The sequence below is a fragment of the Dermacentor andersoni genome, chromosome 3 (genome assembly GCF_023375885.2).
Source record: "Dermacentor andersoni chromosome 3, qqDerAnde1_hic_scaffold, whole genome shotgun sequence".
NCBI lineage: Eukaryota > Metazoa > Arthropoda > Arachnida > Ixodida > Ixodidae > Dermacentor > Dermacentor andersoni.
In genome coordinates, this window is record NC_092816.1 from 132,385,563 (window position 1) to 132,405,195 (window position 19,633).

Genomic DNA, 19,633 nt, shown 5'->3' on the forward strand with positions numbered 1-19,633 from the left:
CTCTCCTTCGTTGGGTGAAAAATGTGTGCACAACAGTAGAAGACCACATGGCAGACAATTCACTTGTGCAGTGGGAATTGATGGCTTGTGGATACCCTGAGTACTCCATTGACACAGTAGGGTGTCAGCTGGCTTGCGCAGTACCCACCCTCCCTGGACCCCCCGAAAAATGGGCTTCAATACCATAGGTCCCCTGCATAAGCGAGACCCTTGTATGCGTTGTGGTCATATGATGTGCAGGCTGTGCACGTTCCAAAACGTAAACACGAGCTCATGCATGTGAAAGACCGTTCGGAAAAGGGCAAGTTCCCAGGCGTAGTGTAGGTCCTTCGGTGTGCGAACTGTCGGTACGTCTACATCGGAGAAACCGGCAACTCCAAAAAAAGACTTAAACAGCACAGGAATGATGTCCAGAAACGATACTTTGCATCGTATGCCCTGGCCAAGCACTGCGCAACTACGTCACAATTAGCTAGGAAAAATATCGCTTGATTGTTAAGGAATGAAATCATTTTACACGTCTTTATCTTGAATCTCTAATCATCCATGTCCATGTATGCCAAGTACCTTAATCATGTTTTGAGCTGCAGATAAGAACGTTACCTACTCTGCTGCTGGTTTCATTGTGAACAAGGCTCCCGTGGGAAGCCGAAACATAAATATATATTTTAAACCATTTTGGTTGAGTTTGCTTAGTCCTGACATTTCGCATGGCCCCCACAAGTTCAAATTAATGAGGTTTACTGCATGTACACATGTTTGCAATTACACGCTTACTTAATTTCTCTCAGAATGTCTGCTAGGCTACAGTCCATTTTGAGCACCGCGATTTCTCCTCCTCAGGGGCACCACATCTCGAAAGATATGCATCAAGTGCATCTGGAAAATTAATCATTTCACTGTAATACATGTATTGTTACAAACATTACACAAACAAATTTGAAACAATGTCGATGATACTGTCCACAGCTTCCAATTTATGGAGGCTCAATGCCGGCTTCTCAATGAAATTGCGGTCGTTCAGGAAGCACCACCAAAGAGCCCCTGTGATGCTCCTATCCTGAGTGCCAGAACTCCGCACACCAGTTTCGCCAGTTCTTTGCAGAACAGGGAGTCCTAGCCATGGCACTAGAGCAGGTGCCACTCCTCGTCAATGTATACATTTGCTAGGTGTACCTGCAATAAAAGGGCAGAGACACGTTAAGACTGCTTAGGTGTGGGAACGTGAAAGCATCTTTAGTGAACCAGATGGCTGCAATGTGACGTGCACAATATGACACACAGTAGGCACACCTTAAAGGGACTGACAACCGATTTTTAAAGACCTAGTTCTTGGCACAACACAAAGCTCACCCTCAGTAGCGTTTACATCTGCAACGGTTACTTCCAAAAGCACATGGATATTGTGGCATCACAGAAGTGTCCTTGTTTCACACCCCAGGTTCTATTCCCACCCAGTCTGCCAAACTTTCTCATTAAAGCAGCTAATTTGCTTTGTTTACAGGAACCTGAGAAATCTGACATCAAGCATTTTTTATGCATCTTTATTGTTTGTGCAATCAGCCATTGGTTTTATCTCACTAACTGCTGGCAGCAAAAAGAAGTATTTCCAGTGGCATTAGTGTAGGGGCTCCACACAAAATTATATGGCTTACCTCTGTTTGAAAGTAATCTTTAAAGAGACTACACAAGCAATACACGACTTTCAGTGAGCCCAAGTTGACTTTCAGCTTTGTGAAGCGTAGAAAGTGGTACAGGTTGTACGGCATGGTGTAGCACGAAAAACTGGAAAAAGAAAGGTTCTAATGGACAGAAAAAAGGGAAAGACGGCGCCACACTCAACTGTTTATTAGACACAAAACTTGCTACATATATACCGCGCACACTCTCGACATCAGGGGAAGAAAAGAGCAAGTGTCAGATCATCTTGTTTTCGTCAAACCCAACAATTTCTTTTTGCATCATATAACAAAACAGATGTTTGACTAACACACGCTTGACCAGTTATGCGAATGTGACATGCCTCTAGCAGTTCCTGCGCAGTTTTATCGCTACTCTCACCTAGGATTCTCACCACAGAACAACTTGGCTTACAGTACAGCAGCACGGTATACAATACACAGAAAAATGGGCATTCATATGCGCTTTTAAATTGTTTGCATGTTCCCTCATTCAGTCGTTCACACAACGGCCAGTCTGCCCGATGTAGGTTTTCCTGTAACTTAGCGGTACATGTATCTGGTAAACCACAGCAGTGGAACACTTTTCCACGTAGCACTTTGCATGTTTGACTTCGTACATTTGCACTGCACATTCTATGATTCGGGGACATAGGCAAGACAGCGTGTTCGAGGAAGAAAACAACAGGTACCTCATACCTGTTCTCTGCCTTGAGGCTGTGGCACACCCTGTGGTAATAAGGAGCCACTTGAGCCTTTCTTTGGGAATCGTGCTTACTTCCCTCACTCCCCTTCGGATTATTGTAACATTTGAGTTGCTGCAGCGAGGTGTCTGCCACTAGGTGATGACCGAATGAGGAAATCTGGCATTTAAAAGCTGCTGGACACGATGCTTGAAACTAGACAAAAAAGCTATGTGGAAAAGCGGTCCACGTGATTTACCAGACACCGTTAAGTTATGGGAAAACCTATGTCGGGCAAATTGGCCATTGTGTGAATGACCGAATGAGGGAACAAAAACAATTTAAAAAAGGATATGAACACCCATCTCTCTGCACATTGCAAATCGTGCTCCTGTAAGCCACGTTTTTCTGAGGTGAGAATCCCAGGTATGAGTAGAGATAAAACCGCGCAGGAACTACTAGAGGCATATCACATTCAGATCAGTGGTCAAGCATGTGTTAGTCAAACATGTTTTTATACGATGTGGAAATGAAATTGTTGGGTTTCACACAAACAACATGACCTGTCACTTGCTCTTTTTGCTGCCCCTGATGTCAAGAGTGTGCGCAACATATATGTAGCAAGTTTTGTGCCTAATAAACAGTTGTAAGTGTAGTGCCATCTTTCTTTCCCTTCTTTCTGTCCTTTTGTATCTTTCTTTTTGCAGTTTGTTGCACTACAACAGCATGGCATTTAGCAATGACCAAGTCGCTCAAGAGAAAGTTACTGTGTGGTACAGGTTGTACCAGCCAATCAGAAGAGCTCTCTTAGTATCCGCCTCTGATCACCCTCTGAGCAATTAGACGGCTTGTATCTCTACAACTTTTGGCTTGTGCTGTTAGGCTATCATTACATAAACTATAAATGCAGAAGTACATATTAGCATGCTTTATGAAAAGCCAGAGTAGTACTATACTGACTGGATGTGACATAAATGGTAAGAATGTTCTGGCTGGAAACATTGTGAGTTTATCAACACTGACTGACGAGTAACTGAGAAAGTTGGTGCATGTTCATGTTTAACTTTTGCATACAACACAAGGGACAGAAGAGAGACCACAGCGCACAAAAGCTACCAATTCAATGTTTAAATGTTTATTTTATGGGAAGGAATACAGAAAATATTTACACTGCATGTGCACTTGTACTGCACAAACGTTCTTTTAGAATGAGGGCAAATGTTGCAAACAAATAGAATTAGAAAGCACAGAGTGATTGCTATTCTGTGTCATTTAGAGAGTGTTCCTCTTTTCCACACAATCATAATGAGAGCGGACTGACACGTCCCAGTATTTAAGTGATATTCCTTACTGTTATTGTTGGCCATTCCGTTACCAGAGGTGAAAAAAACAGATGAACAATCTAAATCTGATGCATAGCACCAGTCATGTTGTATGGTCTCCCTTCCCTCCCTGTGCAAATTCTGTCCTGAAAAGTTACATGAACTGAATGGCAAACTCATAACGACACTACAAATTTCACCTAGTGAACACAGCTGGTTCTCGGAAAATGCACGAATACGGTGATAGGTATGTGTCGGCATAGTGTAGCACGCTAACTTCGACACTACTGCAATACTTCAGCTGTCACACGACTACAGTGCTTAAGAGACCACAGAAGTGTAAGTGCACAACAAAAAAAAGCAGGTGCATCAACCATAAATTTGACTTCAGCAAACACAACATAGGCTGTTTCGTGTGGCTAAAATACTAGCTAATATGTAGAAAGTATATGCACAGGTATACTTAGCTATAGGTACTCGCCCATCCAACTTAAAAACTTATTATGAGTTGCTGTGCATATGATGCTTGCTCTAGACACTGGTGGTTACAACAAGGATACTTTTAGAATGAGATAAAATGCTTTCATCTGCCCAGTAATCGAAGTTTTATTGATAGCATTATAATTTAGACTTGCTGGTTGAAGATATTCTGACCTCAACAGCACCAAGCAGATTGAATATAAAAATGCCCACTGCGCTGACCAAATACATAGTGTGAAACAGAACACATGAAAAGGGACCCAAAGTATTAGAAATTATTCATGACAGCTGTTGAATTAGGGCTTGTTGGTTGATTATCACTATTAAAATTACAGAAGTGCCAATCGGAATGTTCTATGTGGTGCAGTTGAAATTAAATTCATTTGATGAGCAACAACGAGCAAATGCAACCAGACAATTTAGCACTATGTATGAAATAGTGTTCTTTAATGATTGAGCATCAATACACGGATCTATCAGCTAACTATGTGATCTATACTGTGTTTACTTAAAGTGAAAAATAATGTAACTGGACATAGACTCTTAACTGCTACAATGCCTATTTGCATGAATGGGCATAGCTTGCCAAATTTTTTTTTATGGGAGAGAAAAAAATCAAGCTTACTAGAAAACACCTCAGTACAGCAGTAACGTCATCAATACTTCCTTTTGGGAGAGTTGGTACATCTCGAAACATATGGGTAACAGCACAAACAGACCACAAGAAGGCAGACACGTACACACAGTGCTGACTAACAACTGATTTTATTGGCAAGGATAGCACACCTTGTAGGGTGTCTCACATAACTTGAGCCAAGAATTTTTTTTTAAAATGAAAGGCACGTTGGAAGCGAACTGAACCAAATGCATACTATTCGCAATAGCCTATAGTAACTCCTACAATCCTTTGTTTTCCCCATAACTTGCCAATTAATTAAATTTAATTACCCAACTATAATTATTGGCTGAGGACCCCAAGTATGGCACACACATTTGTAGAGCCCGTTCAGAAACCACCGATCGAGTTGTTTGCTTTACGATACGTCTCACATAGTCATTTCTTCTGAGTTGCAAAGAAAGTCCGCGAAATATGAAACAAGGCACGTGACAGAGTGCTTGCGCAGTGGTATTGTGCTCCTCTCAAGCGTGCCTTCGGTGAACAAGGTCGGCTCCCGTCGGATGATGGCGAAAATGCATGCTGCAGGCGGAGCAGTGCCAATGAGATAAAGAATGCCCTGCCACTTTCTCGTCACCAGTCACAATGCAGCCAACCTTGTTCACCGAACGCACGCTTGAGAGCAGCACAATACCACTATGTTCCATCACGTGGCCTTCATCATATTTCATGGGCTTTCTTTGCAACCAGGAAAAACAGACTACATGAGACATTTAGTAAAGGAAAGAACTCGATCGGTGGTTTCTGAAGGTGCTCTACAAATCTGCGTACCACACTTGGGGTCCTCAGCCAATAACTAAAAGTTCTGCAATTAAAACTTATTTAATTAGCAAGTTATGGGGAAAACAAAAAATTGTCTGAGTTACTATAGGCTATTGCGAATAGTATGGGTTTCGTTCAATTCCCTTCACACGTGCCTTTCATATTTAAATTCTTGGCTCACGTTATGTGGGACACCCTGTATATGCCAGAGTGAAGCAAGGGAAATGAAAGGGAAAATCATGTCAAGGGTGACAGCGTGCCAAGTTCACAAGCACAATGAAGCCAACCAAACACAACAAAGCGCAAACAATTATTTTTCTTTTCCTTTGCAATCTGAAGCCCCGATAGCCGCACCCAGAAGATCAGATTCAGCATCAAAGAGAGCAAAGTGAGGGGTGCTAAAACAGTTGCTACCGAATTTTCTAATGTGGAAGGTTTTTAAACTGATGTGCGCAGTCTTGTCACTGCTCTTTCCTAGAATCGTCGTGACTTTCAACTGGGCCACATAATCCGTATACTTGCTAACGTGCGCAACTAAATGTGCATATTTCTCATCTAGTGTTTTTTTTTTCAGTTTTTGAGGGTGTTCCCCTGAACGGTCATTGATACAGCGAGCAATTTCATGGACAGAAAACATCCCACATGACATGGGGATGCAATACACCACTCCAGTGGAACATTTTGCTAACGGCGGTTGGTGCTTCTTCTGGCATCCACATTTTCTGGCATTACATATATGTTGACACAACTTTCCCAGCTCATTTCGGGCATAGAAACAAATTGGCACACCATGCCTACTTGCCACCTTAAGATTGTGGGAAAGTTTGTGGATGTAAGGGACCACCTCTGTCTTAGGTGCCTTCAGTTGATCCTCAACCATTGCACTTCCACATCCACACTTGAACTTTTCAAGGAGGACTTCTGAAATGGCAGTCAAGACCGAGATGGGGAACCCTGCAGCTAAAAGACGGCTTACCTGATTATGAAAACTGAGCTTAATCTGATGTGGGCACGATTTTTGGAGAGCCTATTCCATACGCAACACCTGTATACTTCTCTTAATTGTCTTGGAGTGTGCCGAGTGAAAGGGCAGCAATTCCTTAGACCGTGGGTTGGAGGCCCAGCCAACATGTCCATCACTGAACGTAATCTTTACGTATAAAAACTAAAATTGAAAGGTTCGGAAGTTCAAGGGTGAAAGGCAACTCACGTCTATGTTTGCTAAATATAGATAACACTTTGCCTACTGTAGAGGGTAGGTGAAGGTGGGCTGCTGTTTATAAAAGCACCAAATAAGTGTCAACATGCCGAAAAATTTTTAAGACTGGCCCCCCATTAAACACTTGTTCCAGTGTGTTGTCCACCTTTACCTGAAAAATGTCACAAAGATTAGGGGCTACGCAAGACCCTATGCAGATGCCATCGCACTGCAAAAACAGCTGCTTGTCAAATACAATAAAAGTCGAGTTCAAATAAAACTGCAATAAAGATAGAAAATTATGAACGGCCAAACCAACGGTGTTCTGGAAGGATACGTCGCCGTTATCTTCTATGCACTCTTTGACACATGCTAGCAGTTGATTCTGTGGAACAGAATTAAACAACTCCTGCACGTCTTCCGAAAAACCGAAACCAACATGATCATTTCGCTCTAAAAACTGTACTACTGCGACTGATTTCTTTAAAAGTAATGGGTCGTTTAAAGCTAGCGCCTTGAGCTTCTTTAGCAAAAACTGGCTAACACTTCTGCCACGATCCCTGTTCACTAACAATAGTGCTAAACGGAACTTTGGGCTTATGTGTCTTGGCTGTGAAAACCCCCCTCAAACTGTTCCCTCTGCTGTTAGATATGTCCCTGGCAAACTTTCCAAGGTATAATTGGTACGAAACTCAACGAACTTAATTTTTCCTCGCACTTCACTTTTCTCTCCAGGAACACAGTTCTTATTAGCCGCTACCAAACATTTTTAATTGTAAATTCCCTTGGGTAACGTATGGGATTCCGTCTGGTCCTGCTGCCGACGTGACCCATCTTGGCATCGAATCATGACGTCTTCTTCTATCTTATTATAATATGACGTGGGAGACAGGAAATGTTCCAGATTCTTGGAAATGCAGTTGCGTTGTAGGCCTGCTTAAACCGGGGAAATACCCTAACGAGCTCTCCTCCTGCAGATCGATTACCTTAGCCAGTTGCGCCGACAAAGTAATGGAAAGAATGGTCTTGTCAAGGCTGGAATGGTTTCTAGAGAAAAATAATTGCTTTCCTGATTTTATGCAAGGATTTAGAAGAGGCCGTTCTTCCATTGACGGTGTTATTGACTTGGTATCCACTGTTGAACAAGAAAGAAGTCGCCGTCGGTTAGTTGGAGCTGTTTTTCTGGATATTAAGGGTGCATACGACAATGTACTCCATTATGAAATCCTTGATGCACTGGAAGATTTAGACGTCGGTGGCCGGCTATATGCATGGATTGTTAGCTACCTCAGTGGCCGCACGGTGTATATGTCGACAAGTGATGGTGACACCGGACAGTACCATATACATTGAGGTGTTCCACAAGGAGGAGTTCTCAGTCCAACTCTTTTCAATGTTGCATTGATTGGCCTTGCATCCGAACTTCCTAGCACGGTGAAGATTAGCGCATATGCGGACGACATATGCATATGGACATCTGGAGCCACCTGTCCCCAAATGCGTGCTAGGCTTCAACGTGCAGTGACAATCACAGCTAAGTATCTGCGGCGTCAAGGCCTCCAACTCTCAACAGAAAAATGTTCCGTGATTACATTCACGCGAAAACAAATGACCAGGTATCCGATAATCATTAACGGAGTAGCGATACCTACAGTTACACACCACAGATTCCTTGGTGTAGTCATAGACCGGGGATTATCTTGGTCAAGACATGTCGCCGCACTGAAGTCAAAGCTGAAGAGTTTTGTTCACGTCCTTCGCATCGTTGCAGGAACAAGATGGGGCCCCTCGGAGTCGTCGTTACTCCAACTGTACCAAGCACTATTCGTAGGGTATATACGGTACAGCATTCCGGCGCTCTCAAGCATGAGACTTAGCTGTGTGCGCGCACTGGAGAGCATTCAAGCTCAAGCATTGCACACATGTTTAGGCCTCCCACGATGCACGTCAACCAATGGAACAATAGCGGAAGCTCTTACTTGTCATATTGGGGTATACTTGCTCTGCGAGCCTCTTCGAATGTACCTTCGCGTGTTGACCCAACACAGGCACCATCCTCTGTCATCGCTCCCTGCCACCCACCCAGGTTCCAGCTTTTCAAGGACTATATCGCACCATCAACGCGTTTTGCAATCGAGATTTTCTCCCGCCTGTATTCCAAGAATACCCCCGTGGGTTCTGCCTAAACCTGTCGTTACATTGCAGATACCTGGAATTACTAAAAAGTCATATCCGTTGCATCTATTGGCCTCAGGCAACTCTCCCTGTGGCACATTTCTGCAAAGTACGGAGATACTACACACGTGTATACCGATGGCTCTGTCACACCATATGCCTCCACTGCAGCCTTCGTCATTCCACATATGATCATTGCTCGGAGGTTTAAACTAGGCCATAGCTCAACATCAACTGCCTCAGAACTTGTTTCTATCCAGGAGGCACTTCGATTTCTCTCCGAGGAGCCTCCTCACGCATGGACAATATTCTGCGATTGCAAGCCAGCTCTTCAAACGATTGACTGTGTCCTCAGACGGGGCCCGTATTATTCCATGGCTATAGAAATTACAGAACGGCTCGACCACGCAACTAGATATGGCCACAATGTCACCTTTCAGTGGATACCCTCACACTGTGGCCTGATCGGGAGCGAACAGGCAGAAGCTGAAGCGAAAACTGCTTTAGATAATGCTTGTGAAGTACGCATTCCGTTCTCACGTGCAGACACAAACGTCCTACTTCGTCGCGTAAACCGCAACTCTACGTTAGAAACACTGGACCCAACCAGATCGACGACACAAGCGATTACACAAATGGGACCAAGAAATGAAATTTCGTATGCCTCACAAGCTCAAAAGAAGCCACACGAGCATGGTGCACCGGATTCGCCTTGGTGTCGCATTCACCAACCGTTATAGACATATGATAGGTGCCAGTGATACTAGCCCAAACTGAATTCTGTGAGGTGCCAGAAACGCTTGAACATATATTTTGTGTGTGTCCCACCTACGCGCAAGAACGACAGCAACTTGTCTCTTCCATTGCAAAGATCCATGAGAGACCGCTATCGGACGAGTTTCTTTTAGGTCCTTGGCCTAATGCAAACAGCGCAGCCCTGGTAACAAGAGCCGCTGTAGCTTTTCTCCAAGCCACTGGGCTGGACGCATGGCTTTAGAGAGGCCACAACTCTGAATTTGTACATACGCATCTCTTCCTTATACCATCATCATTCATCAGCCTTTTCCCTCCCCGTCCCTCTTCCCCAGTGTAGAGTAGCAGGCCAGAGCAAGTTATAGCTCAGGCCAACCTCTGCCTTTCTGTAAATAAATTTCTCTAACTTGGGTAATACGATGAGCCCACTCTCTTTGTCAGCTTGCGTAAGCATCAGGTTGTTGCTCTTAAAAAAAGATGTCATTCAACAATCTACTATGGTGCGAGTCCGGGGTTTTTGGAGCAAGCTTTAGCAGGCAGTCAACACCTTTGAGAAGGCGGTGGTCCTGATTATCATCTTTTCCTGAGTGGCCACTTTCCAATTTAATGCAGTGAGATCATGTGCAGGAACATCAGATTGGACCCCAAATTTGGATCCTTTCTGAAGATGATGCATAATCTTCCCTGGTATGTGGACGTCCCCCATGACGACATTGCTTCCATCTTGCGTCATTTTCCTCCTGAACACCGGAGCAACTCATTCAAGATGCAAGCATCTTAATCGCAAGCCAATCAGGATGGTCCTTAAAACACAGAAGATGGAACCAGTCCTGAAAAAGTTGGACTTGTTGTCACAGTTCTGAGTGACTTATTCTGCAAAATCTTTTCACATGCCCCCACACTGGTTTCACAAGGCTGAAGAGGGTACTTACTTCATTAGGGACGAGTCCTTTCCGGATGCAAAAGGTGAAGTGTCTTTCCTTCCTCTTGTAAGGTTGTAAGGCACCTTTTCCACCATCAACCTTCTACTCAGTCACATCGCCCATGCAACATGCTAGTCAAGACAGTTCGCCTTTTCCATCCGGAAATGACTCGTCCATAACGAAGTAAGTGCCCTCTTCGGCCCTGTGAAACCAGCGTGGGGGCATGTGAAAAGACTTTGCAGAATAAGTCGCTCAGGACAGGTTGCACCTTCTGTGATTTAAGGACCATCCTGACTGGCTTGTGATTAAGAAGCTCGCGTCTTTGAAGCGCCTAGTGGCACAGCTCATGGAGTGCAGGTGGAGGTGCATCTTGAATATGTTGCTCTGTTGTACAGGAGACAAGAAAATGACGCAAGATGGAAGCAATGTCAGCGTCATGGGGGACATCCATATACCAGAGAAGATTATGCAACATCTGCAGAAAGGATCCAAATTTGGGGTCCAAGCTGATGTTCCTGTGCATGATATCACTGCAATGAATCGAAAAGTGGCCACTCAGGAAAAGATGATAATCGGGACAGCTGCCTTCTTGAAGGTATTGACTGCCTGCGAAAGATTGCTCCGAAAACCCCGGACTCGTACCGTACTAGATTGTTGAACGACATCTCTTTCTTTAAGAGTAACAACCTGATGCTTATGCAAGCTGACAAGCAGGGTGGGTTCATTATTTTGGCCAAGAGAACTTACAATGAAAAAGGTTTGGTAGCGGCTAATAGGAACTTTGACCCTGGAGAGAAAAGTGAAGTGCAAGTAAAAACCAAGTTCGTTGAGTTTTGTAAGCAATTAGACCTCAAAAATTTTGCCAGGGACATATCTAACAGCAGAGGGAACAGTTTGAGGGGGTTTTTCACAGCCAAGACACATAAGCCCGAAGTTCCATTTAGCACTACTGTTAGTGAAGAGGGATCGTGGCAGAAGTGTGTTAGCCAGTTTTTGCTAAGCTGAAGACGCTAGCTTTGAACGACCCATTTCTTCTAAAGAAATCAGTCGCAGTAGTAGATTTTATAGGGAAATGATCATGTTGGTTTTGGTTTTTCAGCAGACGTGCAGGACTTGTTTCATTCTGTTCCGCAGAATCAACTGCTAGCGTGTATCAAAGACTGCATTGAAAATAATGGCGACGTATCCTTCCAGAACACTGTCGGTTTGTCCGTTCATAACTTTCTATCATTATTGCAGTTTCATTTGAACTCTACTTCTATTGTGGTAATAGTTCTGCGGAAACCCGCAAGGTGGAGATAAGTAATTAATTATGGGAAAATGAGACATCCACTCAATCGTAGCAATTAATTGCTACGATTGACATCTGCTACCCTACTACCTGCTAGCCACCGGGTTAGCTGGTAGAGTGGCTGCCCTGGAAAGGCAGTGGTCCTGGGTTCTAGTCCCGGACTAGGACGAATTTTTCTTCAACTGCGAGGCTTTTCTTTAAGGAACCCGCATGGGTTTCCTTTGTAGCAATTGCTATGATTTGGTGGATACCTCATTTTCCCTAAATTAATTACATTTATTGTATTTCACGAGTAGTCATTTCTGTAGCGCGATGGCATCTGCATAGGCTCTTGCGTAGCCCCTATTCTTTCTGACATTTTTCTGGCCAAAGTGGAAAATGCACTGGAACAGATGTTTAATGGATGCCAGTTTTAAAATTCTTTAGGTATGTTGAGAATGTTTTAGCGCTTTTAAAAAAGCAGCCTACCTTCCCCTACCCCTCTACATTAGGCAAAATATTTTCCATTTTTAGCAAACATAGACATGGGTTGCGTTTCACCCATGAACTCCCGGACCTTTCAAGTTTACAGTTTTTAGACCTAGAAATCATGTTCTGTGATGGACATGTTTGCTGGGGCTACTACCGACGAGCTAAGAACTTGCTGCCCTTTGACTCTGCACACTCCAAGACAATTAAGAGAGGTATAGCGGTGTTGTGTATGGCATCAGCTCTCCAAAAATCGTGCCCACCTCAGATTAAGCCCACGTTTAATAATCAGGCAAGCCGCCTTTGGCTGCAGGTTCCCCGTCTTGGTCTTGACTGCCGTTTCTGAAATCCTACTTCCAAAATTCAAGTGAGGATCAGGAAGTACACTCACTGAGGATCAATGGAAGGCACGTAAGACAGAGGTGGTCCCTTACATCCATAAATTTTCCCACAATCTTAAGAAGGTGGCAAGTAGGCACGGCGTGTCAATTTGTTGCTCTGCCCCAATTAAGCTGGGAAAGTTGTGTCCACATATCTGTAACGCCAGAAAACGTGGATGCCAGAAGAACCACCAACCGCTGTTAGTAAAATGTTCCACTGGAGTGGTGTATTGCATCCCCATGTCATGTGGGATGGTTTACGTCGGCGAAACTGGTCGCTGTGTCAATGACCGTTTAAGGGAACGCGCTCAAAAAGTGAAAAAAAGAAACTAGATGATAAATATGCACATTTAGTTGCAAACGTTAGCAAGTATACTGAATGGGTGGCCTGGTTGAAAGAGACGATTCTAGGAAAGGGCAGTGACACGACCGCACGCATCAGTTTAGAAGCCTACTACATTAGAAAATTTGGTAGCAGGTGCTTTAGCACTCCTTCCCTTGCTCTCTGTGATGCTGAATTTGATCTTCTACATGTGGCTACCGGGGCTTCAGACGGCAAAGAAAAATAATTGTTTGCATATTGTTGCGCTTGGTTGGCTGTATTGTGCTTGCGTGGTTAGCACGCTATCACCCTTGACGTGTTTTCCCCTTCATTTCCTTTGCTTCACTGGCATATATAAGGTGTGCTATCCTTGCCAATAAAACCAGTTATTAGCCAGCACTGTGTGTATGTGTCCCCCTTCTTCTGATCATGTTTGTGCTGTTACCCATATGTTACAGCAGTAACTGCAGCACAGTGAATAATGACCTTCATGTATCATTTCAAAAAGTTCCGGCTCATCAAATGTGTATTTGCCAGTGGCAGTTATTCTGGGAACAAGAGATAAATAATGGCAAATATGAATGTTAAACAATGGTAAGCACGCCATGTGCTTAGACATGCAACATAGTTGTCTCACTACACTTTGAATTCTTATGTGCACAGAAACTGCACAAGCGTGTAGAATAAACAGAAAAGAAGATGGAAATAAAAGCTGCAGCATAGGAAACAGTTTCAAAACAATAAAGCCAAAATAAAAAAGTGAGAAATACACCGTGTACTAAGCAAAAATAATAACTTTTATGCTTTTAGCGCACAAAAAAGGACGAGAGACAGAGGTACGACACGGACACAGCGCTAACTTCCAGCAATTGTTTTATTCTACAAAGCTGTACACATATTTATGGGTAACAGACAACAGCATAAGCATGCACATATGCACTGGTTTCTAATCAAATGAGACAGCAACGAGACATGTAATGGAAAGTTAAGATGATATCGAAGATGAAAAAGCAACCATGCATAGCCAAAAAATTTTTGTAATTGCAAGATTAAAATGCCATCTCCATCAAGCCACCCTCTGTGACACGTTAAAAAAATCAAATTCTTTTTTTGAAAGATCGATTGAAGGTGCGCTAACACAAGCGTTCCCCAAACTAGCGATCTTCGCCGCTTCAATAATCTGTGTTAGCACGCCTGCAATCGATCTTTCAAAAAAAGAATTCGATTTTTTAAACGTCACAGAGGGTGGCTTGACGGAGATGCCATTTTAATCTTGCAATTACACAAAATTTTTTGGCTATGCATGGTCGCTTTTTCATCTTCGATATCATCTTAACTTTCCATTACACATGTCTCCTTGCTGTCTCATTTGATTAGAAACCAGTACATATGCGCATGCGTACGCTGTTGTCTGTTACCTATATATATATGTGTACCGCTTCGTAGAATAAAACAATTGCTGGAAGTTAGCGCTGTGTCCGCGTCGTACCTCTGTCTCTCACCCCTTTCTGTGCGCCAAAAACCTAAAAGTTATGGAATGCCAACATGCCCAAACCTACGCTCTTTCAAAAATAATAAAGGGAAAATCAGACAGAATTTGTCAGCTGTTGACAAATTTGACTTCACCCTACCATTTGCTAGCCGCCTGGTTAGCTCAGATGGTAGAGTGGCTGCCCTGGAAAGGCAGTGGTCCCGGGTTCGAGCCCCGACCATGACGAATTTTTCTTGAACTTCGAGGCTTTTCTTTCGAGGAACCTGTACGGGTTTCCTTTGTAGCAATTGCAATGAATGGGTGGATGTCTGATTTTCCCTTTATTAATTACTTCTCTCCACCTTGCGGGTTTCCGCAAGAACTATTCTGTCAAACAAAAATGAAATTTAAATTGCAGCCAAGCAATTGATGCAAGAAAAAATACTTAACATCAGGACATGTTAGATCTAGTTTTATATAGAAAACAATAACAGCTATGAACACAAATAAGCAGCAAGTTGCAAAAATACTTAGCCTACTTAGTAAGCTGTGTTGAGTAATATGTTGATAAACTTATTCACGAATGATACTGAGGTCCTACTCTTTGGAACACAGACACATCGTACATACCTGAACCAAGCAATCAGATTACACACTGCGCTATGGCAGTCATTCAAGGTTTCCCTGCATTTCTGCTGGCTCCTCCATTATGTGGACACTGGTGTGGGTTACGGCCTCGCCACTACAAAATAAGTTCGGAAAGTTCGCAGTTAACTTATAGCAGTGGCACATTAACGCTGTCACAGTGTGAACACATGCAAGGAGCATCTAAAATAGTCACGAAAATAATGTTTGCATTAATGAAGGGTGGCAACAGAGGGACCCCTTCATCACCGTAAAATTTTTAACACACACACAGCAGCAACACATTACAAAGAATCTTTGTTTACATACCAATTCAATTTTTTCATGACTTAGTTTAAGCAACTGTCTCGTGTCATGTTTAGTTATGCATAAGTTATGTCAACACATCTTGTCTTAAAAATTTTTAGTAATCTGCACCTGTTGCAAGCTTTGACTGCTTACGTTTTTTTTTTTTCCAAAACTGCTCGTAAATTCAGAACCGCGTAAGCACAGATTATTTACAACGTAGAAGCATTTATACGCGAGGAAACGTCATTGCAGTAAGAATCTGTTAAAATGCAGATGAGCGTTGTTATGCAACTTAAGCAGAAAAGCGGGAGCTCACGCACAGGCGCACATGATGAACACGATTATTTCCGAACGTAATATTTCTCAACGGAAGAAAACGCTTATAATGATTTTCAATTTCGCATTAAGACAATAAACTTGCCTAGCTAAATTCTGACAACCAGCGCTCAGCAAGCATCAGCACGGGTTCCACTGTTGCCGTGGCAGTTCTATTGGTTCTATTCTACGCTCGTGCACTCGGTGCACACACGAGTGCACGCACAATACACGTGTGGTTAGCAAGCACGATTACTTACCTTTTTAATGGCACGACGCGGTCGAAAAGCGCTCTCCAAGTTGCCGGTGCTGCGTCGACTCCCAGTCTACACGCCGTTACGTAGTGGACGAGCTGAGGCACGCTAATAATACACATTATTTCTTTGCGACGTCCAGCGAACTTCCCGCAACCAGACACAAAAGAGAAGGCACTCCAGGGCATGAAAATCGTTGGTCCCCATTTGCCTGGCACGCCACGCATATGGCGAGTTTCAGAGAGACACAAGCTATCTTCTGGCACTTCTGTGTTCGCCAACTAAGTCACATTTCGTTACACCAAACACAAAACCACACGATTAGACAAACACGCCACAACGGCTCGCGCAACCGCCCGGCGACCGGCAGTTGCAAAATAGAGAGCAGAGTAGACAAATGAATGCTATGAGCGTCTTCTTTGAAACAGGGTGGTGGGTTGCGCCACCAACCGATCGCATGGGGCGAGCGTCATCTGTAGACCTTTGCGGTTGTGTGGCCCCCGTGATGCCTTAATATTAACCAGTACCCACTCATTTTGTGCCGTATTGCGCCCAACTACGTATAGTTGCGAGACAAAACAATCAAACATTGAAGCGTCTATATTGCACGCTATACTTTACTGTAGAAAAAAATTTTATGGCGTATTTTCGATTTTGAACAACTTCTGCCGTATGCAGCCAGCAAAAGTATGGCCTCCGAGAACCGCACTTCAAGTCAGCGTATTGAAGTCTTTTCATGGCGTTATGAGCTCCTGCCCGTGCTACGTGCGTTGTCACTTCGTTTTAAATAACTTTCTGCTGTCATCAACATCAACTGTAGCCTCAGGAATTGTTGACACGGTATCAGGTGTACGCTTGTGCAGCGTGCGATGTTTCCGAGCCTGTTGTAGCTGTTTCAGTCTGAAAGCATCAAATCTACCAGGGTTCATCACTCGTGTAGCGCAGGTTACACCGGTGTCGTCCGCATTTGCTTTCGTGCCGGTGTGTTCAATGTGCGCGGGTTGCGCGCCTGTCGCCCGTGCCTTCTGTGTTTATCGTGCGACTCACGAACATTCCGCAGAAAAAAACACATATATCTGCAGCGTACATGTGTCCTACGTGGTGTGTACTAGAAATGTGCGGTGGTGTACGATGTTTTTACAGCCAAGTGGCTGCAGTGCGTTCCAGCGAATAAACGCGATTACGTAGTGTTTCCTGGTTATCTTTGTGATTTACCTGCATCTGCGATAGAACCCACGAGGCGTTTGCATGACCTTGCATTGTGATTGTGGAATTTAGTGTTTTGTTTGCCTTCTTCAATGAGTGGCCTTTTATAGACGTTCTTGCTTGATAATAAAAACAATAAATATCTGTAATGGGGCTGAAATAATCCGGCTTTTTATTCCTTGAAAATTGACGTGAGTGGTAATTTTACAAGATAATAGCAATCCAGCTCTGGACATCGAGCTGTAAAGCAAAATATCTAAACTTGTTACAGTATGTGAATCTTGCTATGATGTGTCAATATCTCTAGCATGTTCTCAGTGCTGAGGGCTGTGCACTATGTTAAAGGCAAATGTAATTGTCTACTCATCTGAATTAGTATATATGATTTCTTCATATCATTTGTTCCAACTACAAAAATTTCATAGGTGCATTGTTGACTTCTAGAGTTAAAAAGACACATGAGATATTACTCAACAGTATGCGTTACAATCTTTCGACATGAATTCAGGAGTATTATATGTTGTGCCATGCATAGTTACTTTGTACGTACAAAGTATTTATATGAATACACAAAATCTGATTCCTCCATCGCCTGTTGTTTGTAAGTCATGAAGCAAATAAATAATTTCAGCCTGCACTGATTGCTTGCAATACACTTCATATTCAAATGTTTGCTAAAAATCTGCGACAAGAATGATCTACCTTAGTTTTGCTTCTGCTGCTGACATTGATATAGCAATTTCTGTAGAAAGATGTGCACCATGAGCAAAATACGGATGCAAAATAAATAGCTGATTTTGGATCAGTTTTTCGAAAGCTGCAATACCATTTATACTTTGCGCAATAAGTGCAATGTAAAGGCAATGAAGGTAACTGTAGACTTGTGTTTCGTCATTTGACGGGTAGAAACAATTTCTGGTACCCTATCTGAGCTGATGCAGCAACCTAACCCATACTTCACAGAAAAATGGAAAGTTTCTTCACAAGTGACTGATTCACACAGGCTTGGGAATAGGACTAGCATATTTAATGAAATCATTCTGAAACATAATTAATCAGCATTCTAAAGATGAATGGATAGTGGTAACATCGCCAGTGGCTCACAAGTGGTTGTGTTATACTCCTGTCACAGTGGACATTTTAATGTCATTCGAATCGAATGGCATTAGCATTGAATGACATTATTCGGTTGTTACGCAGCAATATTTAATGCCATTAGAATCGAATTACTTCTGCAATCAAATGAATCTGAAAAAAATCAGTCGGCTTTGCACTCGTGGCGAATGACTAAAATGACATTGAGCATTCATAATTTCAGAAGCAGTAATGTAAAGAGGTAATTAATTTTCTGTTATTTAAGGCATCTGCTATTTCGACTAGAGGAAAGCTGTACGGCAGGCTTTCACAAAATGTTTTTTACTCTCCACCTCAGTGGCGTCTGGCGGCTGTCGCTTTACTGGTCAGTCATACTGCAAGCAGTCGAGTGCCTGTATGCATCTATTTGACAGTCTCGCCTCTTCCTCCGATTGCTTTGTTCACAATGCAAAGCACACAACAACTGATGGCTTCGGCTACTGCAACCGAGCGTCGTCCAGCACTGCCATGTCAGCCGTATTGTTTGTCTTCAATTTATTGGCTATGGCTACTAAGCTGGTCAAGCCTTGTTTTTGCTTGTAGTGGCTAGAAATTCTGGAATTGGAAGTTTTATATGCGTGTTATTCTGGTGAAGTGACACGCCATATTTATGTTAAAATAAGTTGACTTTCTACATAGACATTCTACATATACCTTGCTCTTGTTCTCTCACCAATTTTTTTTGCAATGATTGCCATTGATATCATGACCAAATGACATCAATTTTTGTTGTGTACCACCACCACAGGTCGAATGGCATTTATTGCACTGAATGTAATTTGCATCTAATGACATTAAAATGTCCAGTGTGACAGGTATTAGATATGGTATAGCAGCTTACACTTTGAAGGAGTTTCGGTACATTAGCATGTTCCATAAGCTAGGGTGAATCGATACGTACTGGCCCACCTGTCACACGTGTAAAGCTGATGTTATTAAAGCTTAGCCTTAATTTTCTATGTTTAGTTAGATTAGGGCAGTTTGTCTTGGCGTAAGCTTATAGAGATTTTATTCAGCATAGCACATATAACTTTGGTAACATGAGACACTAGGTTACACTATTCCTCATCTCTGGTTACAGTTACGTGATTATGCGTGTTCTGCTTAAATATGTTGGCAGTTTATTTATGTCATGGCCAGACAATGTCGGCTGACGGCAATTTTTCTTGGTTCATTGGTTCTGCAGCTGTGCTTGAAGGCCACCTCGA

General features: G+C 43.0%; 1 long non-coding RNA gene across 1 annotated transcript; it reads right to left on the reverse strand.

Annotated features, from left to right (window-relative positions):
* Positions 1 to 891: 891 nt before the first annotated feature.
* On the reverse strand, positions 892 to 16,363 carry LOC140216410 (uncharacterized). The gene is made up of 3 exons (XR_011893072.1): positions 16,092 to 16,363; positions 15,214 to 15,325; positions 892 to 1,176 (listed from the first exon to the last, which is right to left on the reverse strand). It is a non-coding gene; the product is annotated as an uncharacterized lncRNA (long non-coding RNA).
* Between the last annotated feature and the right edge of the window lie 3,270 nt (positions 16,364 to 19,633).